Raw genomic sequence first — 11,116 nt, forward strand, 5'->3', positions numbered from 1 at the left:
GCCTATACGCATGTTTAAAATGATGAGTATGCTTGTGTGACCGTAAATGTATCCAATATCCAGTTTGCGCATGCACTTTATGTTGAGAGAATTAGATGACACGATCATAATTGTACCGTTGGGAAATTGTATCAGATCTTCACTGCAGTATGAAACGCGTTATATAGACAATGCATTAGGTTAGAGCGAGAACCTGCCAGTTAACTTAGCGCGTGTGTTCGGTCGTCCCCGCTATACCGATAAAACGGGATTGGACGTGCAACGTGAAAGAGCTACTCGGGCTTGTCATGTTTTATATGAACAGTGAATTTACAGCAAATTTGTTCAGATTGATTTTTTTATTTGATTTATTAATTTATTTTACAAGGCCTTGCAAGAGGAAGAACAATAGCTAGGAGGGTTTTGAGGTATTTTAATTTTAATTGTTAAAAATTCCTAACTGATCTAGACAAGAATAGGGGAAAAACAACAAAGGAATGAACTAATCTGTATTTTAGAAAACGTAAAATCTAAAAATGTATTTGCAGCCTATGCATTTTTAACCAAGACATACATTAAATTAAAAAGCACAACGTTTTTTCTGGTCTGTGGGTTGCTCAGTGTACCCACTGTCCAAATTTAAGATGTTTTCTAAGAATGTCTAATCTAAACAGCTGTTATACGTCACTGACGAGGGCACTAAATACGTATGTATGTATATTAACCAAGATCATTATATATTATACGATTATCAGCAGAGCTCCAATTATTATAACAAAGTTATCATAATATAATGGTGGAAAATTTATCATTCGTGTACATTAACATATTAATTTACAGCTAAATCAATTTTTAGGGAAGAGTTCAGCTTTGGAAGGCAAACATAAAATATGAAAAATACATTTAATTAGACTAAAGTTTAAAAATAATTATTTAAACATCAGAAGGGAAACTATTGAATGGATAACGAGTTTTCATATTTGGAAAAAATATTACGTTACGGGCTGTTGGAAACTGTGTTTAAAATAAGGTCAGAGCATCATAGATTTCTCAAAATAACCCGTTTTCACACCGAATTATCTCGCGGGCGCTCTGGTGGCGGCGGATGATAATTGCGCGTGCTTGGTTACATCCGGTGTTCGGTGTTCTTGGGGCAGAGGCTGTCCGCGTGTCTTTGATGTTTTTCTGCTGAGCAGAACGAACATGCCCAGTCAGCTGATGAGAACAGATCGTTTAGCCCAGAGTGAAACTAATAATAAAAAAGACACTGCCAATCATGTTCATTTTGTGGCAGCTTCAGTTTAAACGTTTCATGTCAGCTACAGAGTTTATGATACATTATGCTATTCTTTGTACTAAACGTAATTAATTTATTATTATTATTATTATTATTATTATTATTATTATTATTATCTTGCGTTTCAGACCCGTGGATAACTATTTACGTGGCGACCTGGCAAACAGTCAGGAGGGACGCAGAGCAGCTATATACCCTCTATTTGCTCTCCGTTCTGTTGAAACCTTCCGCTCTAAATTAGTCCTGGATCCTCATCTTACCAGTTATCGCAAAGAGAAATGAGACTTAATTTCATCTGTACTCAACACCATGGAAGATTAACTAACCGAAGCAATTAACGCTGATGAAATTGTATCTGGACTATCTGGCACAAATAAAGACATTGAAATAGGTGAAACTGGTCGTCATTATTATTGTTAGAATAATAATAATAGTAATAATAATAATAATAATGCAGTCTACTCCTTTTTATGTTTCATCTGCAAGATAAGAAGATAAGGAGATGCGAGGTCACGTGTCTTATGCTTCAGCGTCCGTTAGGCCGGTTGTTTATGATACTCCTTTCCTGCCGCTTTCACGAGGCGCCGTGCTGGACGGTGACGTCATCGACCCCCCCCACACACACACACACACACACACAGTGTATTCGAGTGACGTTTCTTGCCTCTCGCTGGAAAATTGCTGTCCTCGTGCGCCCTCACCTGTTGGCAAGAGGAAATGACACAGTCTTCGCGAGTGTAACGCACGTAAGAGGAATGCCGCTCGCTCTCACAGTCCCCGGATTGTATGCCATTTCTTTTAAGAAGCCTACATACTGCACGCCTTGCTCCTATTCAACAATAAACACGCCGCTATTAGTTTGCTTATTACACAATTCATCTCCTTGCAGACTGCCCGCCTCCGTAAACATACTTTTAACTTTTCCCACAGTCCGTCTTTGTAATGGCAATAAAAAGTGGTCCCTCCTATTTGACAAGTAGCTCTTTAGTCTTGCAATGGCGTCATAAAAACGGCGGCTAATTTAGCTAATTAAAACTCAGGGAGGAGACAGGCTTAAGTGGCTCTTCGCCGGAAAATTTTACTTTGTGCCATTTTCAGAAAACACTGTGGCTCCAGGTAAGAAGCGCGCGTGGGCCTTCCGTCTCTACGGGTAACGGTCTTTCAGTTGACTCTGCTGCTAGTTACACAAGGTCTGCTCAGGATTAAGTATATGAAAATAGCAGTTGCTTATTGGTCAGTTGTTTATAGGTTATGTTGACACGGATTTGAATAAAAACATTTTTTTTATAAATGTATTGCAACCTCTGTCATGTTCATGACACATTGCCAGTAAAATGATATTCCTGATTATAATATAAGTTTAACTATACTGCGTATATAATTTTACATTTTGCATTCAGAAAGAAGAACTCACTAAGCGTTAGAATATTGCGCGATTGTGCGTGTGACTCCCCTTACAACGCTGAAATGCTTGGAAGTGAATCATGGTTTCTAAAACGAGAAACTAATACGCTGTTCTTTATTTTTGTCTATCTATTCTTACACAGGAAGAACTACTCCCCTGTGGTTTGACATGGATATCCCCATTCCCCATTATATATATATTTTTTTTTTTAAAGGACACAGTTATGTTGTGATGGCAAAGCAGCGATATGTGCCGCTGCATTCTGGGTGATGACTTGTCTGACAGACACGCGGTGCTCCTTGGGGGACCATTATGCAGGTTATGCTTGCTCTTATCAAAGTGAAACTCCACTGTCGACCGCTGGGGCTCCCTTGAGTGGGACACATGGGATCCGGTCCATCGGATTGAAGACCCAAGGTCTGTTTCCCATCAGACTAAGTGGCTGCACAGCGCCTGTCAGACTGGCCTGGGCTCTGGAACAGGGCATCGGGACACTCTGGAACTGGGCCCTGCAGGATCCCTGTCTGTCCCATGCATCGGGACACTCTGGAACTGGGCCCTGTTCTGTTTTTAATTCTCCCCTCAGTGGAAATGGCTTGCCTGAGTGAGGGGTAAGCAGCTGGTCTCGTAACCTAAAGGACACAGGTTCGATTCCCGGGTAGGACACTGCCGTTGTACCCTTGAGAATGGTACTAACCTGCATTGCTTCAGTATCCAGCTGTATAAATGCGGTGTAAATGCCATGTAGAATGTTGTGTAAATCGCTCTGGATAAGAGCGTCTGCTAAATGCCTGTAATGTAATGTAATGGTGTGCCTGAGTGGACGGCTTGTTTGGCCTGTTGTACTCAGTACGGCTGACGTCTGTAGTACAGTGCAGTGTCTGATTCGTGTGGGAGATCTCAGCTGGTTTCCGATCCTTACGAGCGTTTGTGACTCTGAATCTCACACAAGCTGTGCATCTGCCCATGTGACGTAACCCGACCAATCTGAATGAGCCATCCTCACCTGATCTGATCCCTACACACAAGCCCATGAGGTTTCTGCTGTTGGTACTCTCATGATGGAAGTGATTATTGTCCATGTGTCTAATGCGAGAATTTCTAAATATAACTACCGGCACTATTCAAACGGCACTTAAACCAATTTGCTGAACAGGTGCTGTGACATGGTCTCTGTTCATTTGATCTTGATTCTGTGGACCTTATTTCTGATATTGGTGTCACCTGGTTGACACTTTGCCCATATGAAGAGTAGGTTTTTTGGAAAAAAAGTGTTTTCTTGCTCAAAAATTTAAGTCAGTGTTCTAGAACTCCATTTCTTCAAGTACCAGCAGTGATTGTCACATCAGCATTAGAATGTTCATTTATGAACATTCTGATCACATATTTGTGACCTCACACCTTTAATGGTTAAATCTGCTTTTTAATTGGCTGCCCGTTTAGCCACACCCACTCACCCTTTTGCCTATTTTGAGCCGCAAGTTTGTGACATTTAACCCTTTGATGGGCAGGTTATTCGGAATGTCTCTTCAAAATTCCAAGTCGGTGTTCTAGAACTCCCATTGCTGTCAGTTACCAGCAGTGATTGTTACATGTAAGTGTTAAAATGTTCAGTTGTGAGAACGCCTTAAATGGTGTTCCTTTAAACACCTAAAAAGGTTAAAACTCCCTTTGGATCCAAGGTGCTGCTGCTCAATATGCACTTACACTGAAATAGTAATTGCACTCACTGTTTCAGCCTGGCTAGGGCTTCTACACAGTTCTGAAAAATGTGTCCTGGGGTGGGTGGAGTAGGTGTGTCCATCTTATTTGCATAAATTTGTATATGCAAATGTTTTGTACATCGTAGGCTCATGAAACACAGATCAAACCGTAACACGAGGTGTTGCAGCTCAAATCCCCTCGCATATTTTCAGAAACATATTTTAGTAGACCGTGAAGGTGGAATATGAGAGAGCTTATGAACTGGGCCGCCATGTTGCTTCGGTTTGAAAAGCGTTGGGCCGAGACCAATCTAGCCAATCGGGTGCCGGCAGCATTCCATTGTAAACGGACGGATTTGTGGGTGGCCGCAATTTTGACGGGTTATCTTGATTGACATGATTGATGTAGTAGTATCTCCAAAGAAATATTAATATATCATGATACGTGAACGAAGTTATGGCTGGTTGTGTTGCTTTGATAGTTAGTGATTAGTAATCCTTGTATGGTTTTTGAGTGTAAACACTGTGTATTTTCTGGTAATGGAAGAGGTCATATCTGCTCACCCAGGTCATAGGCCAGGACCGGGGGTAAATTTGTGCCACATTGTGATTATGAAAGTTTGTTTTTAATGCTCCCAACACTGACCTGTATTGTAGAATTCCTGTTTGGTATCATAGTTACACCCGGGGCAATGGCCTGTCAGCTTGCTTCAGCTTGGAGTTCATCTTGACAGGTAGTGCTTCATTAATTCAAAGCTCTTCCAGCTCTCGTCAACATGGCCGACGGCCGTTATTCAGCAGATGCGAGCACTCCGAGGCCTCGCCCGTCAGTCAGGTGATGTCATCCTGTTTGTGCATTCTCTGGCAGGCTGCGCGTCGACATTTAGCTTAATTTCGTAATGTTCCCAAAAGGAATCTCTGTGTCCTCGAGCCGACTCTGTAGAATGGCGTCTCCTGTGCGATTGGGTCTGCCCCTGCGCAGCGAGGTGGGAAACCCCAGAGCACGAGGCAGAGCTGCGTTAATTAAATGGAGCCAGGGCTGCTCTCTGTAAAGGCTTCTCATAAAAAAGAGAAGCAACAGGATCAAACACTGGTCCCCTACTGAGAGCAGAGGTCTTCCTCACAAAGATCTCGATTCATTAAAGTTGATTCAACTGCTGAATTAAATTCAGGCTATGAGCTAGGCCTGGGCACGCTTCACTTTCAGAAATCACCTGAAAAAGGTCAGAGGTGACTGAGCTGATCTTTCCACCCTTTCTTCCATTATGTGTTAAATATCACCCTCTGAAAATAGTACCGGTCTATAATTCATTTGAGATGAGCAGTGTAATTGAGAGAGCATTGCTGTTTCCTGTTACACTGCCACCTAAGGTTTGGAGGAGTAATTGCAGTCAGTTGTCTATGTTGTGAATCGATGTCGCAGAAATGAGATGGGAGCCTAAAACAGACGTTGAACATAGTGGATCACCAGTTTGTGAATACTTATTTAGATTTAAATACATTTCCAAATGTATAATAACATTTGGCGGCATATTAAAATAAACTTCCGTTCCTGCTTTTATGAAATAAGTGCTCTTCTTTACTATTACGATGGTCACTGAAACGAAGGACTAGGTTGTTTTGTCAACCTAATGAAACCCGACAGTGGTCTCCCATCCCGTGGTCAGAAAAAACAGAACGTTCGATGTTTCCGGGTCGGTGGAATTACACATAAAGGCTTTGCGTCAGTCGCTGGACAATTGTACACATACTCATCAACATTTTTCAGTGACAACTTTCAAACCAAAGTTCTATATGGTGAATGTCCTGTTATGCCAAATTAAATTAATTATACATTGAACTCTCTTTAATACCTCATCTTATATGTGCTTATTATCTGTCTTCGATCAGGGGCCAACAGTGCCCACCCATGCGCTTACGCATGTTACCCAAGGGCGCTAATGGAAGAGAACAGGTTTGTGTTTCATTGCGCGTGAGAAGTTTTAATGCCCCGAGACTAATTGCTATTACTGAAAATAGGTTACCCCGTATGTGGCTTTGTTATAAGTTGTATGTGCATTTATTTCCCACTCGTCCAAAACGGTTTGCCCTGCCAACTCAGCCATATTTGTTTTATAAAATCAACCAGTTCAATATGTTTTAGTGTCTAAAATCAGTCTTGTGTTGTCATGAAACTTTTTTTAAAATTAGGACTACGTTGAATGGTAAAGGGTCATTTTGTTTTAGTCATATAATTATTGTGCAAAAAAAAGAAATTATCCAAAAAAAAAGAAGCTGCTTTCATTTATCCATTACTGATTGTCGTCTTGTTTTAGAAGCATAGACATTGTGTTACAGTATTGTTTCCAGACTTAGTTTCGGTTTTTTTTTTTTGGCTTGTACTTTGAATGCCAATTGAAACACGAAGGCCTGTTGAATGTCTAATATCCTATATCCTATTGAACATGCTTATTTGATGAATATATTGTTTCCCCCACAAACATGATATGGCCGTTGGGCTTAATTAAGATTTTGTAAATGAAAGGATCTTACATAAAATAAGAATGAAGGACTGCCCATCTGTTATAGCTACTCCCGCCCCTTCAAAGCGATCCTGTTCATCTCGCTAAAATGGAGGGGGTATACCTTTTTTGTCATCAAACATTACCTGCAAGCTATAGTGTTTGCTTAGCAAACGATGGGGACATCTATTCTCCGGTCCACAGGCGCCTCCTTTGCTCGCGAGACCGAAACTCTTTCGGTGCAGAAGCCAGATCGTGACTCACTCACAAAATGAGCTGACAAGATCTGTTTGCTGACAGTATCAACCGGCATGACGCCCCCAAGTCCTGGTAGTTTGTTTCAAATTGTGATATATGCGGACATGATAGAAGCTTCAAAACTGTTATAAAATGTGCCGACTTTGTTACCCTGTAGCCTACAAGTCTACAAGCTTTTTCTTGACATGTATTTGCCTTGTAATGCAATTGCTGAGCAGGAGATAATGGAAGGCTTTGACCCACCCCGTTTATCGGCAGTACAGCCCACAATCCTGGCGCCTGTTTTAGATTTTAGTGCGCAGAAGTGCAAACAGAGGAACCAGACCGCTGTTTGCTGAAGGCTTGTAGTCGTTTCTGCTGTGTGGGCGGATCAAAGGTTTGATGTAATCAGAGCCCTGTGCGCGCGCGCCTCTGTGGAGTTTACCATTCCAACTTGAACTTGAACATGATGCGCGCGCAGTGAACTCTTTTTTTGTTTGTTTGTTTTTGTTGTTGTTGTTACCAAACAACGTAAATCTTATCTTTGCACGCGGTTAAACGGTGTTGTAAATGCCATGTTAAAGTGTAGACCTATAGGGTATACGCACTGGCAGGACAGTCTCGAATGCAAAGTAATATAATTACGTAATAGTGTCTGTGACGGTTCCCGCGTGGTGAACACTGCTGCTGGTCCGCGTGCCTCCTTCCCATCGTCTTCCTTTTAAGTCTGTGCATCAACCGCACTGATCTTGGCGCCCGGACAGGAAGTGTGACCTGCCAGTCGCAAAGACATAGCCCATACGTCGCTCAGGACTTCGCCACACGCGCAGTCGGACGCCGTGAAGGCTCGGAGAATGAGCTCGCTCCCGAGGGGCAGATTTGTAATCGGTAGACACCTAGCGGAAGCAGTCGGGCATTACACGCTGTACACGGGACAGCATCTCGGAGTCCGCGTGCTCATTGTTCATCTGGACCAGACCCGAGTGCTTGCACCTGTTTGCTCTATGTGACTCATAATGAAAAACCGCGAATAATGAACATATTATTATTAATAATATTTATATCACAGTTAGGCTGGATAAAATATTTTGGGCCTCTTATTTTCAGAGTGTAGTTTTGTGGAAAAAGGACCATGGGGGCAGCTGTCGGTGAATTGAGTTTCTTCGGCACTCGCGACGTGACGAAAGTAAATATCATGGGTCTTATTATTTCCCGTAGGAAAGATGCAATTGTGAACTTTAAATTAGACACGATTTACGGGTATAACGTTTAACCCATGTCAGCCTTTATACACTAGGACACATATCAAAGATATAGCCTACTGCGTGTGGGACCGTACCAGTTGATTAACCTTTGGCATTGATTTCTACACATCCCAGTGTAATCCAAATACAAATTGCGTGACACCGTTGTTGTTGGAAGCGAAGTTGAATTCGTTTCTTTCCCTGTAGGCCCGTACAAGATATAGGCTAATGACAACGGCCTGACTCCATCGTGCCGCATCGCGCGCTGGAACGAACTTAAAACGAACTTTTGTGTCAGTTTGAAATGAAACGAAACCTGTTACACTTTGGATAAAGTGTCCCTCCCGTGCTGCAACCGGAACACGTATGATTTCTGCGTCGCGGCAGTGACCTGTGTGTTTAAAGAAACTCCGTTTTATTATCGGTCTGTCGGTCTACGCGAAAAATATGAAATGTGGGCTCTTTTGATAAACACCCTTCCAATAGATTTAACTTTTGTTTGTTCTGTTTTTTCTGTGGCCACCAATGCTGACTTTTGTGAATTTGTTTTATTTTAAGGTTTCTTTCTTCTGCTTTAATTTTAGGACGCAAATCCTAGTTTATGAACTGCTCTCGAATATGAATGACATTCCGAGGTTAATAATAAAACCCTTGCATTTATAGGCCTATATTTAGACTGTGAAAATGTGACACAAGCGCTCCGAACTCAGTATGCTATATGCAACGGCCTTTCTATGACCGATTGTTTACGCATATTAAGTCCATAATTATACTTAAAATATCACAATGTGCTCTGTTCAGGTTGGCAGCGGGAATTTCATGAGTTGGCATTAAATTAAAACATGTTTCCGCGTGTCTCGGGCGCTGTGTTTCCGGACAGGAAGTCTAAAGTGGCTGCTTGTTTTAACGTTTTTGGAATGTAAGCAGACGGGAAAAGGCGGTGTGTGTTAGGCCGTCCTTCCAGCGGCGCCATTAAGGGAGACCTCAACCAATTTCGTTTGCAGAATTCGTAAAATTGTTCCCTTTGAAACAGTCCAACGAACCGCTTCAGCCTTGATCTGTGTCACGCGCTGACTTCTGTCAATTTTTTTAATGTTGTCACTGTTCTTTAATTAAAATTATGCTTCATTTATGCATCAATATTGTGCCACGATCTTATTATTGCGTTATGTTTTTATTTTATTTTTTATATATAATTTCTGAACAGCTCGAGCCAATATGGATGCGAAAATACTGGAAAAAACGGTTCCACATATGTTAGGCAGGCAGGATTTAAGGACCTAAACTAGTCCTTAAATTAAAATGATCTTTCAGTGCATCTAGGCTACATAATACAAAATGTTTTGCATTCATTTCCCTTGGGTTTTTAAAAACTCTTCAAACAGTCGGCGAAGGAAAAATGTTAACTGAATGCTGCATAGTCGTGATGGGGGACATTCGGACAATTCAGTCCAGAAATATTTGAACCGCTGTATTTTCAGAAGAAATTAATTTTCCCGGACCGCAGGTCCGTGTGGATTGAATTCGAATTCCGTAGGGAGCCAGGAATGCCGCTCGCGCCTTAAAAATGCGTCTTTTAAGGGAAAAAGTTTTGTTTAGTGATCAAAGGGCTGCGCTTTGGGTCCTGGCTCGCGCTAATGGGTGGGAACGCAAAGGCGGACACGAGGATTTATGTTACCCAACGTAAGATGTGCACTTCAGCTAAACAAATGCTGTGATTTATAATTTCGTTCACTTAAATTAACTACCAGTGTCCACTTAAAATCTACTTAGGAGCCATGTGCACATTCGCGTAATCAGTGGTGACCACTTCAAGAAACATCTGAAAAAAATAATAAATAAAATTAATTAATTTCAGCTATATAGACTGGGTAACACCCAGTTAAATACAGAATTACCAGTCATGACTTTACCATCATAACCCAATAAAGAATAAAGAAGTTAGGACATTATTGCTTTTTGTAACTTAACATGGTCCGTTTTATGTAAATTAATTTCAGTAACTTAACGCTTTGCGGTAGACCCCAAACGGACTTCAAAAATTTCAATCTAATTGGTGTAATTGGAATTGGAACCGTATCACTGGTGTGTGTGTGTTTGTGCGTGTGTGTGATATTCGTGGACCAGTTGATGTTTTTATAGGAAGGCTTCAAAAGGTTTATTGGTCGGAGAAATGCTGCAATGTATTAACACACACCAGTGCTTTTTCCAGCGTCTCGCTCTGGGTATTAGCAGCTCGCGGCTTTAAGAGCGCATGCGAGTAGACCAGTTGGCCGCCGTATGTTCATGCATGGACGCGTGTGTGCGCGCGCGTGTTTCTGTGCGACATTAACATTTTTATTCTGATATGGCGAAAACAGGAATCAAGCTTTTTTATTTTTATTTTTTAAAGCGGCGCTTGATCAGCTAATTGACCGTGGCACCATTGTGCACTGGAGCAACTGGGCTCATAATCCTCACGCGCCCCCACCCCTCTCGTGCTGACAGCTCTCGTTTGTCCCGATTTGGGTACGTGTGGAAGGGGCTCACTCGTTCCTCTCTGGGTTTAATTCCATTTCATGGACATTTGGGTGACGTTTTTGTATTTAAGTTTTATATTTTGGGTTTGACCTGTAACGACTTGGTCGGCCTACTTTGGGGCTTAGTGAGACAGTAGGCTCGTTGTTACCGCGCCATTTTGTGTGATTGATTGGCAGTTCTTTGCTGTCTGTGGCAGCTCAGTCCCTCTCTGGTCGCTCCTGTGTGACTCT

Source organism: Anguilla rostrata, chromosome 8 (assembly GCF_018555375.3).
Source record: "Anguilla rostrata isolate EN2019 chromosome 8, ASM1855537v3, whole genome shotgun sequence".
Classification (NCBI taxonomy): domain Eukaryota; kingdom Metazoa; phylum Chordata; class Actinopteri; order Anguilliformes; family Anguillidae; genus Anguilla; species Anguilla rostrata.